The sequence below is a fragment of the Ambystoma mexicanum genome, chromosome 6q (assembly GCF_040938575.1).
Source record: "Ambystoma mexicanum isolate Mex_15411 chromosome 6q, UKY_AmexF1_1, whole genome shotgun sequence".
Classification (NCBI taxonomy): domain Eukaryota; kingdom Metazoa; phylum Chordata; class Amphibia; order Caudata; family Ambystomatidae; genus Ambystoma; species Ambystoma mexicanum.
The window spans coordinates 15,290,499-15,304,372 of NC_090937.1; the positions used below are offsets into that span (position 1 = coordinate 15,290,499).

Below are 13,874 nucleotides of genomic sequence, written 5' to 3' on the forward strand. Positions count from 1 at the left end.
GGGCAACTGGCGGGGCCTAGGCCCGAGAATCAGGAAGGGAAACCGGTGCCGTATCTGCCAAGAGTTTAGCAGGGGAGAGGGGGAGAGAAAGCAGAGGAAAAGAGGACGTTTTTGAGGTGCTTCTGGAACGGAGATGGTTCTCCTCAAGTTTTAGGGAGACAGGAAGGCTGTTCTAGAGGGAGGCCCCTGCCGAAGATAGAGATCTGCCACCAACTCGTTTCTTGGAGAAGCGACTGACCCTGAGGGAGATGGATGCGGATGAGCGAAGAGCTCGAGAAGGAAGATATTTAGGAAGAGAGAGTTGAAGGTATTTCGGCCCCCGGCCCCAGAAGGCCTTGTGGACAATGCAGAGGGTTTTGAACTTAATCCTCGCAGCCACTGGGAGCCAGTGAAGAGATTCAAGTCCTGGAGAGATAACGATCCCTAGTGCAGTGTTCACTGTTGGGGTGATCGGGGGGCTATAGAGCTCTTCATAGTATTTTGCAAAGCATTCTGCTATCTCCTTGTCAGTTGAGAGTAGCTTTGCATTCATATCTTTAATATTTCTGATTTGTCTATGCCCCTCATCACGATTCTCTAACTAGGCTAACAATTTGCCTGCTTTCTCCCCCGTTTCATACAGTCGTGCACTCATGGCTCTATGTGCCTTCTTGACACAATCTAGCGATATATTGTGCAGTTTCTTCTGCGCTTGTATCAAAGCTCTATTTGTCTCAGGTGTGTTATTTTCTATGTGTTGTGTTTCTTTGTGTGCCACCTCCTTTTCAGCGTCTAGGACCCCCTTCCGGTGTGCCTTTTTCTGTGCTGCCATCCATGAGAGGATTTCTCCTCTCCGTACCGGCTCATAAGCTTCCCAAATGTTCCAGGGTTGTCCACGGAACCTGTATTCAGCTCAAAATAAGTGGCAGTAGTATTGCTTATTCTTTCCTGTAGGTCCATGAACCCCAGGTAATAGTTGTTTAGTCGCCAGGTGGGCAGAGGGCGTGGTCTTTCTGTTTCGAGTTCTATCATTAGTGGGGAATGATCGGATATGCCACATGGAAGTAGGGTCACGCTGTGTACCTTATGGATATTCTGGGCTGGTAGGAAGAAGTAGTCTATCCTAGCCTGCATGCCTGCCTGAGTGGAAGGAGTATTCGCGTGCGTCTTTGTGCAGGTTGCGCCATACATCTCTCAAGCCTAGCGCGGAGGCAAAGGTAGCTAGTTTGGTGCTAGTTGTGGGGTTCCTCCCCCTTATGTGTGTGCGGTCTAGTGTGTTGTCAATGACCTCATTGAAGTCCCCACCTAATATCCAGATATCAGCTGTGTTTGCAGCGAGGATGGGTGCAATTTCGGCCAGTAGTGTGGTTAGGCTTCCCGACGGGGAGTATATTGCCATAATCGCAAGAGTCTGGTTCCATAATGTAGCGTTTATGTGTACGGATCTTCCCCTGTGTCGTGAGTCACCTTCGATATCATTAGCGGCAGCCTCTTATGGATTAGGATCAGCACCCCTCTAGCTCCCATGGAAAAGCCTGCGTCTACCGCAGCACAGTAGTTGGATCTTTTAAAGAGATTGCACACTGTCCCAGCCCAATGTGTTTTGGTTAGGAGTACTATATCCGGTGTATGCCTATTTATGTATTGCGTCACTAGGCGTCGCTTGATGCCAGAACCTAGTCCGTTGACATTCCATGTCATAAGTGTCAGGTGCTTATTGGTCATCACAGGTGGCGGCGCCATTGGGTGTCTGGATTTTGTGGTACATGCATGTGTCCTGCGGGGGATATCTGTTTTGCGGGTGAAGGGTGCATGTTGTCGCTGTCATACTTATATTTGGTGTGATCACAGTACCTTTGTATGCAAACCAATGAATAAAAAACTCATACCCAACTCCCTCCTCCCTATACTCCATCCCCAACTGAAGCATCTGTCGCCCCATTACAAACTTAAGAACTACTAAATCTCAACACTCATACATTAACTCTCAACCGCGTTACCTATCTGTATGCTAGGTAACAACAACCAGGGGGGTTTGTGCGGTCTGAGCCGCCAGCTTACATGACATCAGGTTCTTCCGCAGCTTCTATAGCGTTCTGACATAAGTTCTGCATATCGTCGCATTACATTGCATCTCATATTGTATCAATTTCGCCTGTACATATCGGTCATTATTTCCCTCTGGTAGTGCTTCAGGCTCCTGTTGTGGGTGGTCCAGCGGTGCCCTCTCTGGTCGTGGTCGATTTCTGCCACTATTTTGTCTCCGATACGGCCTCCAGTCGCTCTCTAGATGGCTTTCTGGCCAGCTCCACGCCTCTCTGGGATCTGTAAAATGCACTGTTGTTCCATTACAAAACTTTTTCAGTTGTGCTGGGAATAAGAGTCCATATTTTACGCTAAGGGAGTGCAGACGCGTCTTAAGTGGGTCGAAGGACTGTCTCGCTTTTTGCACCTCTCTGGTGAAGTCCGGAAAAAAGGCGATTTTGGAACCATTGTATGTAATGGAGCCCTTGCTTCTGGCCATCTGAAGTACGGCATCCCGGTCCCTATAATTTAGGAGTTTTGCTATTACGGAGCGCGGTGGAGCGCCAGGGATTTGCCTACCTGCTGGAATGTGATGAGCCCTTTCTATTGAGAAGACTTCTGATAGGGTTTTGGGGGCGAATAAGTCCGCAAGCCATTGTTCAAGGAACAGCTCAATGCTCGGGCTGTTTTTTCTGGCAATCCGAGGATCCGGATATTGTTTCGTCTCGCTCTGCCTTCTCACTCTTCGACTCGTTCCTCCAATGTTTTGAGGCGTGCCAGTGCCCCCGATAATTGTTGGTTTACAGTTCTCAAGCCATCTTCAGTTTCTGATATGTGGCCCTCTGCTTCCACCGTGCGAGCCGTAGGTTTCTGTAGGTCGTGGCGCAGGAGTGACACCTCCATGCTTATTCCATCCATCTTTTTTTCCATAGAAGTTCTTGAATTTGCGATGGCATTCATTACATCTTTAAAGGACAGCTGTTCAGCATCAGTTTCCATTGTTTCACCAGGGTTGGTGTGCTCCCGTAGGAAAGTTTGTGCAGGGGTTGTATATTGCTCCATTTTGCTCTGTGTGGATGCGCTTTTTGCCCTATCCTTCCCCATGCTGGTGCAACCCGTGGCGATTCAGCTGGTCTCCTTTGATGTTTCTCCAGGACTACAGGGAGTACACGCAGGTAGGCAGCTCTCACCACTTTTCTTTATGATGTTGTATAAGTGATCTCCTGGGCGACTGTCTCAGACTGTGTCCGCCGGGGCCCTAGCAAACGGTCATTACACCTTGGCGGTGGCACACAGACGCACTGTAGGAATGGCACTCCAGCTTCGATGCTTTAGAGTGTATCCCCTCGCACTACAGGTAATTTGGTATATGTTTCTTTTTTTTGTGCAGTCCATAGTGTCCGTTTCACCAGTCAGGGCTATGAGAGCTTTGGGCAGAGCAGCATGTATCACAGGGCCAAGGGTATTGATGCCACGTTGCACTAAGGTCAGGCAGGACAGTGATGTCACTCACTCCTTATCTGGGGGGGCATATTCGTCTCGTTTTGCCCCATAAAAGTCTGTGGTCGGGGCCGTAATGCTGGAGGAGGTGTGCCTCTTATGTCGATATGCTGCTGCAAATATGGGAATGTCCGTGGCTTTGCCCTATTGGCCTTAGTAGAGGTATTGCATTTTGCAGTGAATGAGTTCACTTTGCCTTTCGCCGCATCGGTGCTATCAGGCTTGTTCTCGCGTAGGTGGATGCAGTTTTTGTTGTTATTGGGTGTCTAGGCAGTCTCCCCAAGGGAAGCAGCGTGCGTTATGTATTTGGTGTGATGGCCACCAGTGCTCCCTCAAGGCTGCCGCTTCGTTTGTCGCACCGTGGAGGCTCTGTACGCTGGCATATTGGGGCAGCTTAGACTGAGCTGGATCTGGTAGCCATTGTGTTGCAAGAGCAGCTACGTTTGTAACAGCCCTTTTCTGGTGTATTTCGAGTTAGGGCACCAGCGTTTAGGATCACCGTGTCTCAAAATAACGTTTTTTTATTTTAGCTTTATGCGCTAGCTTCGTTTACCATGCAAGTACAATAGAGAGGTGATCCAAGCATCTTACAGTCGCCACACAGTAGGGTCAGTATGCTCATGTGGGAACGTTCTACGGCGGCAATGCTGAATACTGAACTGAAGGTGGACAGAAAGAGGCGGATCCAAACAACCATCTGTGGCTGAACATTAACAAAGAACACTTTCTTTAAAGACTTATAATTTGCCAGTGAAAATTGGGAAAAATATAAAAGTAACAGATTTGTGAATCTAAATTTTGGCTGCACGTTTCAAGAGCCTGCAAAATCGTGTGACATGTTCTGGAAAGAACCAGCAGAAAATGTGATTTTACACCAAATGTTTTTCTGCTAGAAGTATGAAACTTTATACAATTATGCCCATGGTAAACGCGCACACTTGTAAAAATGTGCTTCAAATGAGACATTGTGTTCCTGATGAAAAGGGCAAAATTCTGTGAAAAGCAGAGCCAAGATCCCACGGCTACGGGGTTTGGAGCAGTGGCGGCTGGTAACTTTGAAAGGTGGTGGGGCGTAAATCTAGCAGGGCGAATTTTGAAGCGAGCTAGCAAGCCAGCCCATCCCCCATCAGGGATGGTCTGTGGGGTTTGTCCCCCCTCCCGCCCCCCACATGAACATTTTGGAAAAATGGCTTCCAGAATGTGCTATTTACTGTCCAAACCTACACAAACATGATGTAAAAATCATACATTTTAGGTAGTAATATGAAGGTACATTATTTTTACTTGTGCAAGTGCAATGGTTTATTTTACAGCAGATTGTATTGTGAATAGCTGGTACTATGTTGTATGCATAAATAAATTCAATACATAGATATCCAGAAGTGCTTAAAAAATATTTCCTAATGCTGTTTCTGGCATTCATATGCGTTCACCCTCTTGTCCTTTAAAATGCAATTCTCCAATGGAGCATTTTTGAAGTGGAAGCAAGTTCACAGTTACTGTTCTGGATGTACAATATCTACTACCATAAATAGTACTACAATATGGTGCTGATCGTTTTTATCCAGAAACCGGGTGCAGTAAACCTTTCACCATACTATTAAAGCAATGAGGCCATGCGTATCCAGCTGTTTCAACTGCCGTAGTTCGGGGTGCAGTGTAGTTCACCGAGAAGCAGCTTAAATGATGAGTAGAATTATGAAATCAGCATGGCCTAGGTGGATCATATTTGAAGTGTTGAACGGAGAACAAATCTTTTGTGTTGAAGTGACGTGGCCCCCTGAATAGGTAATATGTGGCTGTGATTTGGGATGTGCTCTATCCTGGGCTGACTATTGTCATCGGGCTAAACCAATTATGCTGAGGAAAGTATTAAAGGCAGTGTTGTGCAGGCTAGGTGGATGCATGGAATTATGTTGTTTGGTTAAATGAAGCATCACGTGATTCACTGACCTCCTGTCAACATTTAGCGCGTAGTTATGGGGAAGTATAGTACCTCTTGAGCACTTTCAGAGTGCTTTATAACTAGAGAGTGAAAACCTTGGGATCCTTGTCAGGGCAAAATGACAGATTGAAAAGCAGGTGATGCATGGGACTTTGATGGTGTTGACTTTCATAGCGTGATTTTTTGGTAAGTGTTTCCAACTGGGTGGGGACCTACATGTTTCAGGCGTCTACTCCCATCGGCCCCAGCCAGCAGAATCTGCAATAAAGGACCGTGACAGTTGAATAAAGGGAATCTTTTCTGGCGGAAAGTTGGCAGACCAGCATTAATAAAGTATTTATTCAAGTCACCCCCTCCTCTACCCTCCTCCATTTGAAGCCCTTAAAATTGCCAGTGCAGAACTTTGAAGCCACATGTCGAGTAACGAACTGTAAACTCAATCAATAGGCAGAGTTAAAGAAAGCCCGACACTGTGTGCACCATTAGCTGACGGCTCACCATTTGTGCTTGTGCTGGTGCCATTCTGAGGTGTCTAGCTGGAGATAACATTGGCTTTGCTGCTTTATAAGCAAGGTATTGGCAAAAGTCCCAATAAATGCCATGCTGAAAGTGTGGTCTGATGGACTGCAGTCTCCATAACGAAACCTGAGCATAATGGGACCCCTAAACTGCAGACTGGTGAAGCAATAGCTGCTTGATGTGCCAAGCAGATGGCTGGCTGTCTGGCACCCTCCACCGCCTTTTCCCCGGTGGGAGGCCATACAGCAGCTGGACTATACTGCTAGTGGTCCTGTGGTTGACCGTCCATGAATGGAGCAGTAGTCCTGCCACCGCTGGGTTCTTCACGCTCATAGAAAATTATCTTTATTTTGAGCGAACACTGCCCCGAATAGGCTGCTGGGTCAGAGAAAAGTCACCCATAGCCAGTCATCAGGTGTCCGACAGAGACCAGGACACACACCAGCCAGCGTCCCAGGCCCTCGACCCCCAGTTTACTCCCATCACTATCCCCACAACCCAACCAGGCTCGCCTAAAAAGCACATCCCTTTTCTCCATGTGAGTAAAAAGGCTGCATGCTGTATTCATTTACATTGCTTCTGAAAATCCTCCTCCTGTTGGATTAGTTCCTACAAATCACAGCTGCATTTGAATGGTGTGGGCAGAGGAATACTAGTTGACACGAACTAAGCATGGAGCTAGGGGTGCACTCTTTGCAATGCGATCTATGGCACAGGAGGTTCTAGTTTTTGGTTATGATATGATATGTCATGGCATTTATATCGCGCCTATAGACAAGTGTTTCACAAGGGTTATTTTGTTCCATGCACGCAAACAGGCGCACGTGATTTATAACCTAAAACAAAAGGTCTGTGAAGTCCATAGGTCTATTAAGTTACATGCCTCTTCTAAAAAAAATAAAGCAGGCCCCATTCACAAAAGCAGCATGGTCAAGAAGCCGGACCGAACACATGCCCCAGCAGGGACAGGGCACCTAACAATAAAGGCAAAATATTCAGATAAAACACCAAGGCTGTTTTAAGACTCAAAGCACAGTTGCCATTTACACACAATGGCCCACATTGACAAGAGGAGGCAGTGGGAGTTAGTGATTTGCCTGAAATCACACGTTTTGTCTAATGCTGAAGCTGGGATTGAAACAGGTCGAGTGTATGTGTAGTTTCCAAGGCCAGGATCGCGGCCACTAGAACACATCTTGTCCTTGGTTAGGTTTACATGGACTAGTCAAAATGTGCCTTAGTGAAATCATATCCATGTAGGTCGGCCCCTCACCCACCTTCCTTCCAGCGCTCTGACTGAATGCAGGTTTTCCTCCTATAGTAAACCAATCCTAACTGGCCTGTTCCACCAACCTCACTAAGAGTGAAGCAGAGTAAGGGACTATGTAGACGTGTAGGGAAGAAAGTGTCTAGAAGGGGTGTCTAGTGTTTGGTATTGGAGAACCCTGGAACTAAATCACTCTGAGCATATTGCCTTTACAATGATGAGCGCTAAACAGGATGAAACACGTCTGTAATTATGGAACATCTTTGAGAGTCGGGGGAGTTGGTCGATAATCCCATTCAAAAGGTGACACTGCTCTTGGATTGTGTTTTTTCGTATACTCGCTGAAATGTGCACCTGTCTCTTATTTACGTAGATGTTTTGACGTGCTGAATAAATGGCTGCAGCGCATGCGTTCATGTTTCTGTGCAATTTTACTTTTGTTTTGCATTGCAGTAGCACTGCCCGGCCGAGCCATCTCCAGTTCAACTCCGACGTGCCCATGTTGTGAGAGGAAGGCCGGCTGCCAATCACACTGCAGCATGTGACTCCTGACCAAGGCTGCAATACACTTTGCAGTGAATTGGCCCAAAGAAAACATTCTCGTTGTGTGGGCCCGTTCTCAAAATACAGACGCCTTATGCCTTGGCACCATTATTTTCACCCAAAGGTCTTTTTGAACCAGCAATCCGCTCAGTCAGTACTAAATTTCATTTAATTCTAAAAGCGACTCCAGCCACGGTACAGGCTGAGCTAGAGGCACATCGTTCTTTTCTACACACACACACACACACACACACTTACCGACGGGAGTCGGAGTCGGACTCACTCAGGTGTCAGGTCCACAAGTTAAAGCAAGGCCCCACCGTGCACGTGAGCTCTGCTGTTCTCTGGCTCAGGCAGATATGCTAGGCCGGACACACCCTGACTTTACTGACGCAGTGATTCAAAGTTGTAAAGTGGTGACGCATGCGCCCAACACCCCACCCACACTCCTCATTACGGATTTCATTGGCTGACAAACAACCAATGAAAATTCATAAATCCTGTTACTATGCTGTATGCAGAAGATCCTACAGACACTGCGCAATTTGCGCATAAATGAAGTCTGGTGGGGCCATAGCTCTAGCGCCCGCCAGTCTCCAACATAATGGAGATTATGTAAAGTGCGTGGAGCCTATGAGCCCCGTGCACTTATACTCTAGTAAAACTGCGTGAAATGGGACACACCCCTCTATGTGATCTGGCCCAGCCCGGATGCGACACAAGATAATAATGTGTTTATTTAGTAAATGGATTTGCTGGCACGCTGTGCTGCCAGTAACAACATGAATTCACACAGCCAGAACGGCAAACTTTTTTCTCTGCACTCCCTGGGTGAGAGGGCGGTGCCCCACCGCCCTAAATAAGCAGCCGCCACTGGTTTGGAGGGATAGCTGCTATATAAAATATGTAATCTGTATATGTGATTATACGTTGCACATGTGTAAATATGTATGGTGCCAAAAGTAGATTTTGTGTTCAAGGGGCTAGGGGTGTATTCTCAGCCTCATAAAATCACACCATAAAAGTGACACATTGTTTCTCTCCCCCTATCAAGGCAGAGAGGAGACTCTGAGCCAATCAACTGCCAAAGGGGCAATCTTAGGATAAACCAGCCCACACACCCCTTTATCATAGCATAAACAGAGACGGCTCACCACTCAAAAAGACAGACAGATTCACCCACTATCTGTTACGCTCACCTGATATCCACGGGGACGCCTGTATGCTCTGGTTGCCGGATTCCCCGCAGATGTACTCAATTTGGGATGATGTCTTCTATGGCAGGTGGGCCTGAAAACACAGGAGGACTGGGCTTAGGCTCAGATTTCGTTTCCTCCCACCAGCTCCTTGGACTTGACCTGAAGGCCCCCCTCCTCACCTTGTTATGATGTCTGGCGTGCTCTCTGTCCTGCTTTCTGCGCAGGGGCGTGTATTTTCTGTGGGTTGAAGCGACCGAGTTAACTTCACTGATGCCAACCCATTCAAGTGTCTTTAAAGAGGTAAGTTCGATTATAGTAGTCTTTCAAGGCCTTTGCTTTCTTTCGGGCTATTAATGTCTTTCCCTGATTGTTTCCCCCTTAGGTATGCAGAGGTTCGATGGGTGCGCTGCTTGGGTTCGGCTCTTGCTGGGTTTTATCGAAGCGGAGCGTATGAAGAAAGGTATGATCAGCGCGAAGTGCGGCGCGCTAATGTCTTGGAAGACTGCAGGTAAGCTGGAACTGCTAATGATGTTCTTTTGTCTCCTCTGCAGGTCCGCGATTCCAGGAACGCCGGATGCTGGTCTCTGAACACGGTGAGCGTTACGCTGCTGGCTGCAGAATAACGCGAAGCACGTTCTTTAGCTTGGGTATGGTTTTTATAGCCTACCCTGTAAAGTAGTCCAGGTAAAGTAGTCCGGGCTACCACACCCTAAAACACTGCACCGCACAGTCTGGTTCTTAGGGACTAGACTGTGTGGGTACCTCCATGTTGGCTGCAGGCCTCCACATAAAAAGTAGTTCCTTCAAGTCCCATTCCAAATATGAGCCTGGTGCCAAAGGCGCCAGGACTGACTCCAGGAGAGTCCCTGGTGAAAATGCAAGGCCCTTGGGGCCCCAAATGAATCCCGAGCCCTAACCCTATCTGGCATATGACAATGCCAGTGGGGTTCTGGGTCACGGGTTGTGACAGCACTCCCCCCCCCAAGACCCCTCCTAAGGTGATTCTCCTGCTTGGGCCGGGCTGTGCTGTACTGCTTGCCTGCTGAAATAATTCTCATCAGAACCAAGAAGTGCAGATCTAATCCAGTCCTGTGCCGTGCTGTGACCAGAGCGCCTTGCTGATTGCCGATCCAATCCGATGTGCCAGCTGTCTGTCCTAGAACCAGATCCCATTCCCTGACCAGAATTTTGACGGACCAGAATCCTGACTGTTCCGTTTAAAAACATTTCTAGTGAGTATCTATAGAAAGAACTGTGTCACTAGCATATGTACCTGGCTTAGTTAATCCCCATCTTAAACCCATCCTCTCTTGTATTCAGAACCCCATTGTTAGGAGTACTTTTGAATTGTCTGAACTCTCTATCCTATCCCGCCTATCTTCATCCTGTAATAGTATTGCTTAAACTATCTCTGCGCTGATCTTTTCTCATATGAAAAAGGCGAGTTTCCTCTGCAGGCAGTCATTATGATCAAGTGGCTGTGTTCCTGAGGGGTATTTGTTTGGTTCATAGTCATCCTCTAGTGTAAGAAATCCTTTTGTCATTTTAAAAGCACATTCCTGTTTTCCATTCTTGCACCTATCTTAAAAAACGACCTCCACTAAAACGTCAATAACTTCCTTCGTGTTTATGCTAGAAACACATTTTCAACTTCTGCTTGTAGCTAACATCCACAGCTTTAAATCACATCTAAAACCACGTCCCAAATCCACAGTGAAAAGTTTGCCGCGAATTTCATTTTTGGTAAATTGACACGTGTAAAACACCTTTTGATTGCTTCCGATATGAATTTTAAGATTTCAAATTGTTGCTTGGTATTTAATCATTGCTTGTGTTCATGTGCAACCATCCAAAGCGGCTCCCATAAGAATTTATAGTAATTGCAGCAATTTTGACCATACTTAGTGTTTTTACGCAATCCATTCTAAAGGTAACTTTGAAAGCCATTCTGACAGCTTGACAGTCAGTTCCGTTTTTCTCTTGTGTTTGCTGGGGGAAAGTGGCATTGTTATTTTGTTTGAATTCTACCATTCCTGAATACCTGTTCTCTCCTCCTATCTCTTTACATTGCCTATTGGCAGGGTTGAGAGGTGTGCAGGGGGAACCTTTAACCACAGTGCTATTTGATCTAAACACACACACAAAAGTGTTATTTCTGTACTGAATTGGTTTGCTCACTATTACTCCTTGTGTATTAAAGAGATTATTCAGTGTTACATAACCCCATCGGTGATTATTGTGTACCCATTCAAACATAGTGTGATTAAATTGTAAATACATAAATAAATATTTTTACTTTGCAAACCAGCCTGATTCCTGGTTCAGTGTGACCGGGGGGAAAGAGGGGTTCCAGGAGAGGGGCGTGATATGAGTGGTATATCGTTCAGAATAAAGAACTTTTAGACAAAAATAAATAAGGATTTCAGTAGTGCATTACACGCTAGGCATTGACTTGGGTGTGTGCCGGATTGAAATCACTTGCACATTACTGACCCCTCACAGTTGCCCCCACCTCCTCAAGCCTTTTCTCTGCCGCCAATACATGCTTGTCCAATTCTGGAATTGTTTGGGCTAGTTGGGCAGTGTTGTCTTTAATTTCTTTTTTGATCTACTGAAGCATCAACTGAAGATGCAAAAGCTTTGTCAGGGCATCCTCTAATTGTGAGTGTGGGCTCTGCGGTGCATGCACCTCAGCTGTTGCTTGCATTTGGTTCTGCTTGGAGCGCTCCTGGCTCTGCAGCATGGTTTTTATGTTGCTTGAAATAGGGCCTTTTTGCTTTTCTGTCTCCTTCGCCGTTGTCCCTGGCACGAGTGGCGGTGCCCTCTGCAGACCACCAGGGTGGGCCCCCTAATTTGGCTGTATTGTGACGGTGGACCAGACAAGGTTGGGGTGCAGAGGGCCTGTCCCAGATGGCAGGCTTTTAAAGCCCCCAACTAAGGCCTACCTGCAATATGGAGCCGCTTATCTTTAGAGGCTGCTGACCATTAGCCGCCTATAGGAGCCCAAAGGTGTTCTGGCGGCTCACCTCCAATATCCTCCGGTCTTTGATGGCCGAGAGCTTCCGAGCCTCTGTGGTGGGCCGCCTGGGACACTTCTCAACCAGTTGCGTCTGGATCACGGAGGCCAAGAAGCATGGAGAGGGTGGCTCCCTCTTCACACAGCTATCCCTGGCTCCAGCTCCCGAAAGCCGATCACCGCCAAACCCCTCCACTGTGCTGCTCAGGATTTCCGTAGGGCACCAATGCAACGTGCCAGTGCAGGGACGTGCTCCACTCTGAGTCGCTGATCTCGGCCTAGTCACTGTACTCCGCAGAGGAGCGCTGGTGCTGCTTCAACCACTGTAGTGCCAAAGACCATCCTCGGGACCCACTGACCGGGGATCCAGTCGCCATCTTACCTCCAGGTCACGGCTTGCACTATATATTCTCCACCTTGCTGCAGGAGCACACATAGGGGCATTGATTCCTCCGAGCTTCGGCTCGTATTGGTTCTCTTTTGTGTAATTTTAAACGTTCTTGCTGCCTCGTGCATTGGGAGCTGCTTACTTGTATTGAGCTCCGTGCAGCTTTCTCCACCCCGCTGCAGGAGCACAAGGTAGGAGCATTAATTCACCCGCCCCTCAGCTCGTTTTGGTGCTCTTTTGTGTAATTTTAAACGTTCTTGCTGCCGACTCGCGGTGTCACACTCTGCCCCTTGTCTCACCTGTTTGTCCTTTGTTGTCTTCTTTTTTGGAGATCTTTCCTTGTTCCTGGACGTCCGGGACTTGTACAGGTAAGGGTGGGTATTCTCCGCCTCCAGTGTGAGGACCGAGACCAGCCTCGGAGAGATGGTAGGAGTTCAGAATTCCAGGAAGGTAAGAGATTGAACGGTCAATGTCCGGGATGGAACTAGGAACCAGGAAGGAGTGTCAATACTCGCAGAGTGCAGGGAACTGACAGCGAGCACGGAAGGACTGGACAGGGGTCCGGGAAGGGAGTAGAACGAGCGGCCTTCAGGCGGGAGCGTAAGGGCAACACTATAGAACACCAGGAAGGAATAAGGAGCCGAATAATATCGGAGCAGCACCACAGAAAAAAGGGAGGTAGTTACGAACACACTTGCAGAGAACTGGGAAGGGTAGCGTTGAGACGCGCAGAGCCGCGGGGGCGTGTCTGTTTTCTAGGAAGCAGCGGGTCTTGCGTAAACACTAGACTGCAGCGTTTCTGTGGCGTTGGCCATGTTGGGAGGATAGCAGATAGAACGTTGCGGTGCACAATGGACCATGAAGTCCAAAAGGGGTGGAAACGGCGAATCATGACAGGCGGCAGGTGTATTGCCAAGCCTCCTGAGCCTGCTTCCCGTTGTTTAGCTTCTCCCTCCCCTGACACCTGATTGGGCACTAGGCCCTAGTTAACTGAAGCACTCAGGGCAGCCCTAATGCCTGTTGCTGCCCTTGCAGCTAAGGGCCCCAAGAGAAAAGGCGGCTCCTGAAGCAGTTCCAGATGGTGTCTGCCAGTGTCAGCCGGGGAAGCAAGAAGCCTGCAGCCAGCAACCGCTGCACCCCACTAAATTGTCCTACCATCTAAGAACTCTATTGTTCATAGTGCACCACCCTTAAGCTTCTCAGTGAACTGTATTGCTTAGCCAATCTCTCTAGGAAAGTTTGCTTTTCCTTCTTACATTGCTGTTTATGTTGAAACTAGGCCTTCTCCAGCATGGGGTCTAGCATGGATTCACATGCTCATGAATATTCCCCGTCGTCAGGCTGGGAATCCTTGGTAAAGAAAAATTCAGTTTCAGTTTCATTTCTGAACTGTCTTTCTCCTAACAACCAATCGCTGAGCTCTGGGTCATACTGCCCCCAGCCAATGAGAGCCCCCTACCTAAGCCCCTCCTCTGGCAGCCATCTTCAGATTT

The 13,874-nt window shown here is 47.8% G+C and overlaps 1 protein-coding gene and 1 long non-coding RNA gene across 2 annotated transcripts in view; one reads left to right on the top strand and one right to left on the bottom strand.

Moving 5' to 3' along the window:
- LOC138515713 (uncharacterized) overlaps positions 1 to 13,874 on the top strand; it is a 679,975-nt gene that overhangs the window by 649,741 nt on the left and 16,360 nt on the right. The window lies entirely within an intron of this gene.
- Positions 1 to 13,874, bottom strand: part of LOC138515714 (uncharacterized) — a 173,507-nt gene that overhangs the window by 72,616 nt on the left and 87,017 nt on the right. The gene's annotated exons all lie outside the window — the stretch shown is intronic.